Raw genomic sequence first — 12503 nt, forward strand, 5'->3', positions numbered from 1 at the left:
AGTTCTGTTTGACTGTTTGCCACCCCGTGGACTGCAGCACGCCAGGCTGTCCATCACCAACTCCTGGAGCTTACTCAAATTCATGTCCATCGAGTCAGTGATGCCATCCAACCATCTCATCCTCTGTCGTCCCCTTCTCCTCCTACCCTCAATCTTTCTCAGCATCAGGGTCATTTCAAATGAGTCAGTTCTTCATATCAGGTGGCCAGAGTATTGGAGTTTCAGCTTCAGCATCAGTACTTCCAATGAGGATTCAGGACTGATTTCCTCTAGTATGAACTAGTTTGATCTCCTTGCAGCCCAAGGGACTCCCAAGAGTCCTCTCCAACACCATAGTTCAAAAGCATCAATTCTTCGGCACTCAGCTTTCTTTATAGTCCCACTCTCATATCCACACATGACTACTGGAAAAACAAAGCTTTGACTAGATGGACCTTTGTTGGCAAAGTAATGTCTCTGCTTTTTAATATGCTGTCTAGGTTGGTCATAACTTTTCTTCCAAGGAGCAAGCATCTTTTAATTTCATGGCTGCAGTCACCATCTGCAGGGATTTTGGAGCCCCCAAAAATAGAGTCTGTCACTGTTTCCATTGTTTCCCCATCTATTTCCCATGAAGTGATGGGACCAGATGCCATGATCTTTGTTTTCTGAATGTTGAGTTTTAAGCCAACAGTTTCACTCTCCTCTTTCACTTTCCTCAAGAGGCTCTTTAGTTCTTCTTCATTTTCTGCCGTAAGGGTGGTTTCATCTGCATACCTGAGGTTATTGATATTTCTTCCGGCAATCTTGATTCCAGCTTATGTTTCATCCAGCCTGGTATTTCTCATGATGTACTCTGCATATACGTTAAATAAGCAGGGTGACAATACACATCCTTGACATACTCCTTTCCCGATTTGGAACCAGTCTGTTGTTCCATGTCTGGTTCTAACTGTTGCTTCCTGACCTGCATACAGACTTCTCAGGAGGCAAGTCAGGTGGTCTGGTATTCCCATCTCTATTATAAGAATTTTCCATAGTTTGTTGTGATCCACACAGTCAAAGGCTTTGGTGTAGTCAATAATGCAGAAGTAGATTTTTTCTGGAACTCTCTTGCTTTCTCTGTGTTGGAAATTTGATCTCTGATTCCTCTGCCTTTTCTAAACCCAGCTTGAACATGTGGAAGTTCACGGTTCACATTCTGTTGAAGCCTGGCTAGTAGAATTTTGAGCATTACTTTGCTTGCATGGGAGATGAATACAATTGTGTGGTAGTTTGAACATTCTTTGGCATTGCCTTTGAGATTGGAATGAAAACTGACCTTTTCCAGTGCTGTGGCCACTGCTGAGTTTTCCAGATTTGCTGGCATATTGAGTGCAGCACTTTTACAGCATCATCTTTAAGGATTTGAAATGGCATAACTGGAATTCTATCACCATCACTAGCTTTGGTCACAGTGATGCTTCCTAGGGTCCATTTGACTTCCCATTCCAGGATATCTGGCTGTAGGTGAGTGATCATACCATCGTGGTTATCTGGGTCATGATGATCTTTTTTGTATAGTTCTTCTGTGTATTCTTGCCACCTCTACTTAATACCTTCTGCTTCTGTTAGGTGCATACCATTTCTGTCCTTTATTGTGCCCATCTTTGCACGAACTGTTCCCTTGGTAGCTCTAATTTTCTTAAAGAGATCGCTAGTGTTTCCCATTCTATTGTTTTCCTCTTTTTCTTTGCATTAATCACTGAGGAAGGCTTTCTTATCTCTCCTTGCTATTCTTTGGAACTCTGCATTCAAATTTTCTCCTTTGCCTTTCGCGTCTTTTCTTCTCTCAGCTATTTGTAAGTCTTCCTCAGACAACCATTTTGTATTATTTTTTCTTGGGGATGGTCTTAATCACTGCCTTCTGTACAATGTCATGAACCTCTGTTCATAGTTCTTCAGGCACTCTATCAGATTTAGTCCCTTGAATCTATTTGTCACTTCTACTGTATAATCATATGGGATTTGATTTAGGTCATACCTCAATGGTCTAGTGGTTTTCCCTACTTTCTTCAATTTAAGTCTTGAATTTTGCAATAAGGGGTTCAAGACCTGAGCCACAGTCAGCTCCTAGTCTTGTTTTTACTGACTGTATAGAGCTTCTCCATCTTTGGCTGCAAAGAATATAATCAAAAAGAGTCTTCTCTTGTGTTGTTGGAAGAGGGTATTTGCTATGACCAGTGCGTTCTCTTGGCAAAACTCTGTTAGCCTTTGACCTGCTTTGTTTTGTACTCCAAGGTCATATTTGCCTGTTAGCCTTTGACCTGCTTTGTTATGTATTCCAAGGTCATATTTGCCTGTTACTCCAGGTATCTCATGGAGAAGGAAATGGCAATCCACTCCAGCACTCTTGCCTGGAAAATTCCATGGACTGAGGAGCCTGGTAGGCTATACAGTCCATGGGGTTGCAAAGAGTCGGACACGACTGAGCGACTTCACTTTCACTTTCCAGGTATCTCTTGACTTCCTACTTTTGCATTCCAGTCCCCTACAATGAAAAGGACATCTTTTTAGTTTTAGAAAAGGACATCTTTTTAGTTTTAAAAAATCTTGTAAGTCTTCATAAAACCGTTCAGCTTCTTCAGCATTATTGGTCAGGGCATAGACTTGGATTATGATGATATTGAATGGTTTGCCTTGGAAACAAACAGAGATCATTCTGTTGCATTTGAGATTGAAATGCAAGTACTGCATTTCAGACTCTTTTGTTGACTATGATGGCTACTCCATTTCTTCTAAGGGCTTCTTGCCCACAGTAGTAATGGTCATCAGAGTTAAATTCACCCATTCCAGTTCATGTTAGTTCACTGATTCCTAAGATGTCGATGTTCACCCTTGCCATCTCCTGTTTGACCACTTCCAATTTGCCTTGATTCATGGATCTAACATTCCTGGTTCCTTTGCAGTATTGTTCTTTACAGCTTTGGACTTTACTCCCATCACCTGTCACATCCACAACTAGGTGTTGTTTTTGCTTTGGCTCTGTCTCTTCATTCTTTCTGGAGTTATTTCTCCACTTTCTCTTATAGGTGGTGCCAAGCCATTGAAAGGTTTTAGATCTCATGAACAATATGGAGGTGGAGGCTTGAAGCTGAAGAATTAATAGAGGGTAACGTTGGTCCATGTGAGAAATGATGCAAGCAAAAAAAAAAGGCCATCCCAGGAGACAGAAAAAAAGGATGCAGAGGAGAGACTGTTTAGGACAAGTGATCAAGGCTGGTGCAGGGTGGTGACAAACAGCTTGAACTTTGGAATTAAACAGATCCAAGTTTCAGCCCAGCTGTCTATTAGCTCTGTAACCTTAAGTAAGCAATCTCTGTGCTAGTCTCCTCATGTATAAAGCACTGCTAATAAATGTACCTACCTTGTACAATGGGTGTTTCAGATGAAAATGTGTGGGATTAGTATACTAATGTGCCCATTCAATATTGGCTGTAATTACTACTACTGATTGGGCTTCCCTGGTAGCTTAGCAGTAAAGAATCTGCCTGCAATGCAGAAGACTGGGACTTGATCCCTGGATCCAGAAGATCCCCTGGAGAAGGAAATGGCAACCCACTCCAGTTTTTTTGCCTGTGAAATCTCATGGACAGAGGAGCCTGGTGGGCTAACTGGTTCATGGGGTTACAAGAGTCCACCACAACTCAGCAACTAAATCACCAATCACCCCCATCACTACTAATTAGACGTGGGGGTGGAAGGAGATGAGAAGGGAGAGGTTGAAGACTCAGGTTTTGAGACAGAAAGTAGGGGAAAGACAGTGTCCAGACCAGGTGAGGAATCCAGATAGAAGAGAACACCTGGGAGAGGGAGTTTCGAGTTCTGCGGGACATTAGCGGAAATGTCTAGCGGGCATTCGGTAGAAAGATTTGGACAGGAGTTGGAGAACTGGAGGACACACAGCACAAAAGAGGCAATTTAAGCCAGTAGAGCAGGGGTCCCCAACCTCTGGAATCTAATGTCTGATGATCTGAGGTGGAGCTGATGTAATAATAACAGAAATGAAGTACACAATAAATATAATGTGCTTGAATCATCCCAAAACCATCTCCCCCTCTCTGGATCATGGAAAACCTGTCTTCCACAAAACTGGCCCTGGTGCCAAAAAGGTTGGGGATTGCTGCTGGACTTCTAAATGGAGTCATTTAGAAAAAGGCCTTCAAGAAGGCAGAGGAGGAAACTTGGAGGACACCAGCATGAAGAGGGGGCAGAAGAAGGGCCCCCAACAAGGATGCTGGGATAGTTGCTGATGGAAGAGAGAGGCCCTCCTAGAAGAGGTGCTGCCATCCAGTGGGTGGGGGCCTGCTTTTTGTAGGGCAGCTCACAAAGACAGATAGGACAAACACTTAAAAGAAGAAGCTTTCAAGAAGGCTCCAGGAGCCCCTCCAACGTCCCTTTAATGGGCTGTGATTCTGTTTCAGTTCCTCTTTGCTTTCTTCTCTCTTCCTTATGAATTAAAAAAACAAAACAAAACAACTTCACTTACAATTTTTCTGCCTGTCTCTGCTCATAAGGTGGAGGCTGTGTCAGCCCCCATGTAGAGGGCAGATCCTCTGAATGCATTGCGTGGGCGGACCGGGGAAACCAGATGTCCCACGTCACCTTCCAGCCCCAGACAGTTGTCACTTTGAGAAGTGGGTTAAATACTCTAGCCAGGAAGGAAGGAAGGAAGTGTTGGAGGTCTGTGGGAATGCAATGCAGTTGCTTTACCATCTTTGGCATTGCAGAGGACACATGCATTTCAAATTAACTTTAGAGCTTGTCTCGTTTTGCGACAATGCCATGCATGTCTGGGGCAGGCAAGAGGCTATATTTATGTAATTTGATTAAGTATAACTATGTATTCAGAGTTTGACTGAGTGGAACTAATGGGTGGGAACCCTTAATATTTGTTGCCACTGTCAGCAGATTAGTGTGGAGCTCTTCTGGGCTTCCTAGGTGATGCTAGTGGTAAAGAACTGACCTGCCCATGTAGGAGGCCTAACAGACATGGATTTGATCCCTGGGTTGGAAAGATCCCTTGGAGGAGGTCATGGCAACCTTCTCCACTAGTCTTGCCTGGAGAATCTCATGCACAGAGGAGCCTGGTGGGCTACAGGGCATGGGGTCGTGAAAGAGTTGGGCACAACAGAAGCGACAGCACGCACTACCTCTGCTGCTCCTCTGACTGCCAAATTCTGCCTCCCAGCATGGAAGGGTGTCCTAGTGAAAAACTGCAAAACTGCAAAAGATGCTCCTTAGAGCTCCTGCCATGGACTAGACAACTGTGTCTCAGAATCAAAGGCTGGGGTACTTGCCCTAGGATGGCTCATGTCCCCCACTATGCTGAGTGTGCACAGACCCTCAGTATCATCTGGACAGTTATTTTGGTTACTGTGCAAGGAAATATTGGGATGCCAATGAAATCCAGTTTAGTTGACTTCTAGATCCATAGTGATGAGGATGATGGGGAAAGAATAGCAAACCCATCCCTGATGCTTAATGGACCCAGACATTATTTATAGTATTTTACATGTAATAACTTCATCCTTGTGAAACAGGAGGGAAGGGGCAGGGCAATCCTTTTCTTACCTATCACTTTGTCTCTTACTGAATTCTTTCTGTGACCAGACATAAAGAACTCAAGCTTCATTAAGTCCCGAGACCAGGTGTGTGATTTCAATTAAAAGACAGTGGGTTCAAGTCCCACTGACAGGGCCAACTATAAATTAAGATAATCATGTATGGGTGAGGAGGGCCATTGTTGCTCCATACCATCTCTCCAAGGTTTTCAGGTGGAAACAGTTGTCACTCCAAAGGGGAGATTTCACCTCTGTAGATACGATGACATGAAGACTCTCCTATATTGTTCGTGCTCACGCTCAGTCACTCAGTCGTGTCCGACTCTTTGCAACCCCAAGAACTATAACCGTCCAGGCTCCTCTGTCCATGGGGTTTCCCAGGCAAGAATACTGGAGCAGGTTGCCATGTCCTCCTCCAGGGCATCTTCCCGACCCAGGGATTGAACCCAGGTCTCTGGCACCTCCTGCACTGGCAGGTGGATTTTTTTTTTTTAAACCACTGAGCCACCTGGGACGCCCTGTATTGTCACGAGAGCACAAACTGGTACAATATTTTCAGAACAGAATTTCACAGTATGCAAAAATTTGAAATACATATGCTCTTTTCCTTAGCAACCCACTTCTGTAACCCTATGACATGGAAGTGCTAGCAGAAAACTATGTAGAAGGATGCACATTGCCCCTTTGTAAGAACAAGGGTTGAAAACAACTTCAATGCCCATCACTAAGGTTTGGTTCAATGAATATCATTCATTGAATGAATGACATTCATTATATTCCATTTCCTGGAATATAGTGAGCTAAGAGGCAACATAAACTAGCTTTGTCTATATTAACATAGGGAGACCTACTCAATATATTGCTAAATGGGAAATCTATGTCTGGAATGATAGCATTAATATTACTAATAGTATCATTAAATGATACCATTAAAGAAAGTGTGGGGGGCAGAGATAGCTAGCTGTTTGCAGGATCCCTTCTTTATTTCCTTTAGTAATAGAATTCAGGTCTCCTCCCACTCTTGTCCATTTTATTAGTAAGTGGGTAGCTCAAGATGATATTGGGTTTCCCTGTGGCTCAGATAGTAAAGAATCTGCCTGCAATACCAGGAGACCTGGGTTCGATCCCTGGGTTGGGAAGATCCCCAGAGAAGGGTATGGCAACCCACTCCAGTATTCTTGCCTGGAGAATCCCATGGACAGAGGAGCCTGGTGGGCTCCAGTCCATGGGGTCGCCAGGCGTCGGACATGACTAAGCAACTAATGCACAAAGACCAGATCAGCTTAGGTGGGGGGATGTAGCCCAATCCTACATTTACGTGGGTGACCAAAGCTCCCTTTTAGCCAGCTTTGGCAGAGAGCCTAAATTCTGGCCAATGGGATGTGAGCAAAAGTAATTTGTGCAACCAAATGGTCACATCCTTCTAAAGGAAGTTAGTGGTTCACTTCCTCTATCCCCTTCCTGCAGCTGTGCCCAGAGATAAGGCTTTGATGCAGACAAGGACCCCCACCTAGTAGGGGATGAAACCTCATGGAACAGAGGCAACTACCTGCCCTCTACCACTCCTCCAAACACTTCTAGAAAGAGAAAGAAACATCTATCTTGTTTGATTTACTGTAACAGTTAACCTTATATTCTAAGTAGCATGGTATGTATTTATAGTATTACCACTGCTAATAACCGTAATGAACATACATCTAGTGCTTATTACGTGCCGTGCTCTGCTCCTGCCACTTTACATGCAATAACCTGTTTAATCCTCGCAATAGCCTGTTTAATCCTCACAACAGCCCTATGAGGTGAATACGGTAATTGTCCCCATTTTACAGATGTGAAAACTGAAACATGAGGAGATCAAGGGACTTGCCCAGGGTCTTCCAAGAAGCATGGCAGAGTTGCACCCAGGCACTGACTCCAGAGGCCATGTTCCTAACTAAGAGAAATCCCTAATAACCTCTAGAGTATGGGATGCAGGGAGCAGAAAAGAGAAACTTTCTTTTTAACATTATACAAGCTAGAATGTTTGAAGTTTTTATAATAGGCATGCACCTATTTTCATAATTTAGAAAAGGGAAGTTTAAATCTGATATTTTAGTGGAAAATACATACCATGGAGAGAGGTAACATTAGCTTAAAATGCAGCTCAGAAAAGAAGACAGGGATTTCCCTGGTGGTCCAGTGACTAAGACTCCATGTTCCCAATGCAGGGGGTCTGGGGTTCAGTCCCTGGTCAGGGAACTAGATCCCTCATGCCACAACAAAGACCTGGCAGAGCCAAACAAATAATTTAAAAAAAAAATTTTTTTTTTTTTTAAATAGAAGTCAACCCACTTCTGGGTTCTAATGGCTCCCTCAGCCTCAGAGAGAGCAGGGAAGTGGGTGGAAAGCCCTGGTACTATAACAAGACAGTAATAAAGGGTGGGTCGAAAGCTAAGATGAGCAGAATGAGACTGAACTGCTCCACAGATGGGCCAGACTAGCCAGCTGGTGAGATGTTGTCCAAACAACCCATTCAACACGCTTCTCATTTTTCATCATTTGTTTTGCCATAATCTATCATTAGTATAAACCTAGAAAGCAAAAAAAAAAACCTTCTCAGCTAAACACTCCTCCCTTGAGAGGATCTCAGGCGTACTGTCTCTCTTTACATTTGTAAATATTTAGCACTCAAGTTCCTGGAAGAAGAAAAGTACTTGACTTTCCTAAACCTCCCGGGGCTGCAGGACAGCCCCATGGGGCATATGTTCTGAACCAAAACGTCACACCTTATTTGGGCTGAAATGAGTGGACGGCTGATGGTTTTTGTTTCAGATCTTCTAACTCGAATGAAAACTATGAGGTCTACAGTTACCAGACATAAATAAACTGTATAAACTGTATGGGTAGTAGGTCTGTACACTCACAAAAAGACATGACCTCAGGGGTTTCTGGCATTTATCTGGAGGGTTTCAAGGCCAAGAGAAAATTCATGTGCGTTACACACAACACCATGGGAGCCCCAAGCTGGCAGACATATGTAGTTACATACACATTTCTATATTCTTTATGTGGGTCTTCCCTGGTGGCTTAGCAGGTAAAGAATTGGCCTGCAATGTTGGAGATCTGGGTTCGATCCCTGGGTTGGGAAGATCCCCTGGAGAAGGGAAAGGCTACCCATTCCAGTATTCTGGCCTGGAGAATTCCATGAACTGTATAGTCCATGGGGTCGCAAAGAGTTGGACACGACTAAGTGACTTTCACTTTCACTCACTGGTGGCTCAGATGGTAAAGAATTTGCCTGCAATATAGGAGACCCAGGTTTGATCCCTGGGTTGGAAGATCCCATGGTGAAGCAAATGGCAGCCCACTCCAGTATTCTTGCCTGGAGAATCCCATGGACAGAGGATCCTGGCAGGCTACAGTCCATAGGGTCACAGAGTCAGACATAACTGAGCAATGAACACTTTCACTTTTCATTCTTTACGTAAAGTGTATTTTTCATAATTAACCATATTCAATTAAAAGAACTCTTCTTGATTCTGACCCTGTGTCATTCCTATATTTGAGTGTGAAATTGTCCTGTCATTTACCAAATGATGGTGATAACAATTGAAAGTTGCTGATTCTATGTTGAGCCCCTCAAATTTCACTTTAAATTTCATAGGTCTCAGGATTCCACAATTCTGGGAGCTAGTAAAAGAGATATTAATAATAGGGTCCCAGCTGGCCTGGCTACACTAGGTGATACCCTAAAACAGAGAGCACCATCTGTGTTCCCCTCCTTTTGGTGCACACAGGTGGGGGTAGGGGTGGGGTGGGTCTTTCCTTTCCCAGGAAGTGGTTCATTTTTCCCTCCTCCAGTAAAGATCCTGAAAAACAACCACCCACAATATCCACCCCCCTCCCATTTGTCCTTTCACCTCTAATAGGAAATCCTTTATATTTTCCCTTCATTTCCAATCTGAGAGGTTAACTGATGTTCTAGTGAGTTTTTGACTCCCCCTTAAAACAGAGGCCCTGCTCATTAGCTTGTACTCTTCCCCACAGACCAGGAGAAGCAGCAGGCCTGGGTCAAGCTATTGCACAAACTGGAGAGAGTCAGGTGAGATGACCCTGGGCCAGGACTCATAGCAGATCCTTTATGGTTTAATTGGGAGGAACAGAACAGAATCAGGCTCAGAAAATAAGGCAGAATTCAGACACCAGGTGGTGGCCCTTTCAGCAGTTGCTCTTCACACCCCAACACCACAGAAGCACACGTATACACACCACGCACACTCACATATACATGCACACACACGAGTCTACACGCTGACCTCACCTACCACTCCCCTCTCTCACCCTGGCTCAGCCACTCTGACTGCCTCACATACCAGGCCTGTTCCTGCCTCAGGACCTTTGCACGGACGGCTCCCTCTGCCTGGGATACTCATAGCTCATTCCTTGGCTTCCTCTTAGTTTTTCCTCAGTTGACACCTTTACAGTGAGACCTTCCTTGACCACCTTATTTAAAACTCACACTTCCCTATGGCAGAAAATAACCCAATATTGTAAAGAAACTATAATTTGATAAACAAACAAAATCCATACTTTCCTTCTATCACTACATTCCCAATACCCAGCTCATCTCTGTTTTCTTGATAGCACTTAGCCCTTTTTACATATTGGATAATTTACTTATTATATTTATTTTCTGTCTCTCTCAATTAGAATGTAAGTTCTATGATAGAAGGAAAGTTAATCCTTTCATTCAATGCTCTATCCCCAGTGCCTGAAACCAGGGGTCAGCAAATAATAGCCACTGGCCAAATCCCACCCACCTTAGTTTTAGTAATAGTCAGTAAGCTCAGAAATATTTTTACATTTTATTATTTTACTATATTTATTTATTTTGATGGAAAAGCAGTTTAATGAAATGATTAAAAAATAAGCTTATGTGAAATAATTATTGACTTAGCCAGGGATATAGAATGCCAAGACCAGTGAATTTCTAAATTGAAAGCTGAAATAAGAACTTTAAAATTTCTTTTAAGTTGTAAAAATAGCTTCCTTTTTTTTTTTTGAAGACTGACATCATTCAATATTTAGTCTCAGAATCCACAAGTGTTCATGATATATTCAGAATATTAAGACCAATTTAGACCATTGTTTAATTTATTAGAGAGGTCACCCTCACATTGATATCATTATCTATGTTTCATTTGAATATAGATTTAATATAAGTTTAATGCAGAAATTTTTTACATTTTAAAATGTTTTTTTAAAAAAACAAACCAAAACGACAACAAAAACTCACTATTTAGCCTTTTGGAGAGAATGTTTTAAGAGCTGAGGTTATTACCTTTTGACCCACAAAGACTAAAGTCTTTACTATTTGGCCCTTTACGGAAAGCATTCACTTACCCAGCCTAAAACAATACCCAGCACATAGCAGATGCTGAAAGAATGAACAAATAAATAAATGAACACCATTTTCCTTTTAATCAAATAACTCAATAGAGATCAGACCTGTGGTTGCCAAGGGGAGGTATGGACTGAAACCCACCAGCCTCCTCTGTCTATGGAATTCTCCAGGCAAGAATATTGGAGTGGGTTGCCATTTCCTACTCCAGAGGATCTTCTCGACCCAGGGATGGAACCTGGGTCTCCTGCATTGCAGGCAGATTCTTTACCATCTGAGCTACCAGGGAAGCCCAAGTTTGAGATTAGCAGCCTCAAACTGGTATGCATAAGATGGAGAAAAAACAAGGTCCTACTGTATAGCACAGGGAACTATATTCAATACCCTATGATAAACTATAATGGAAAAAATATGAAAAGTAATGTATACATATGTATAACTGAATCACTTTGCTGTATAGCATAAATTAACCTAATGTTATAAATCATCTATCCTTCAATAAAATAAACTTTAAAAAAAAAAAGTGAAGAAAAGTTGAAATGCCCCTCCTTGATCTCTTTCCATTGTCTGCGTTTAAATTTTCTTTGTTCTTACAACTTCTTCATTTGTGGATAAGGAATGGGTCATTTGTAATCAGCACTAAATGGAATGATGGGAATTATCTGGAATGGAGGCTGAGGACAAAGTTCAGTACCAACAGTCAGTAGATGGTCAGTTTTGATCAATGATTCTCCATCTGTCCAGCCCCTTCCTTCCCACTTTGCTGTCCCACCTACTTCCCAGACCTGGGCACACACCCAAGCTTACTGGAATCCAGGGAAGGGAATTCTGACCCCACACCCCTTCTCCTTGCCTCTCACCTCTCAGCCCACCCTACTGGGAACCACTCTTCTGGAAGATAGTGTTTTTCTGGAACCTGGTGGAGTTTCTGAAAGTTGAAGAGGCTGCCCAGCCAAGTGTAGAAGTCAACATTATTTCAAAAAGCCAATGTAGCCGACTCTTGGGCAGCAGCCTCCTCGGACAAAGACCAAATGGCCGCTATTGATCTGAGCTGTCCTCTCATAGCTCTTTAAAGGGAAGAGCTCTGCCTTTGAAGACCGAGCAGTGCCTTTTGCTAATTGAGTGTCCCTGAGCCAAGTGTTTAGTCTGAACCTCAGTTTCCTCATCTGTAAGATGAGGTTTAAAGTACTCCTGCAGAATAGGTGAGATTGTAGATATACTTTGTAAACTAAAGAGTTCTCAGCCAAGATGAGATGTTGCTATAATCATTGATCTAGTAGACTGCGAGTGCTTCCCTGGTGTCTCAGCAGGGAACACACCTGCCAATGCAGGAGACTCAGGTTCAATTCCTGGGTCAGGAAGATCCCCTGGAGAAGGAAATGGCAAACCGCTCCAGTATTCTGGCTTGGGAAATCCCACGGACAGAGGAGACTGGCGGGCTACAGTCCATGGGGTTGCAAAGGGTCAGACACGACTGAGCACCCACGCACACACACACGCACACACACACACACACACACACACACACACACACACACACA

At 43.0% G+C, this 12503-nt stretch overlaps 1 long non-coding RNA gene across 1 annotated transcript in view; it reads right to left on the reverse strand.

The window, feature by feature from the left end:
• Positions 1–390: 390 nt before the first annotated feature.
• The window catches only part of LOC120865415, an 18823-nt gene continuing 6710 nt past the window's right edge, over positions 391–12503 (reverse strand). The window contains exons 2-3 of the long non-coding RNA XR_005721394.1: positions 7842–7847; positions 391–404 (exon numbers count right to left, since the gene is read on the reverse strand). This is a non-coding gene — a long non-coding RNA (uncharacterized LOC120865415). The remainder of the gene's footprint in view (positions 405–7841; positions 7848–12503) is intronic.

The sequence above is a fragment of the Oryx dammah genome, unplaced genomic scaffold (genome assembly GCF_014754425.2).
Source record: "Oryx dammah isolate SB20612 unplaced genomic scaffold, SCBI_Odam_1.1 HiC_scaffold_6, whole genome shotgun sequence".
In the NCBI taxonomy this organism is placed as follows: Eukaryota; Metazoa; Chordata; class Mammalia; order Artiodactyla; family Bovidae; genus Oryx; species Oryx dammah.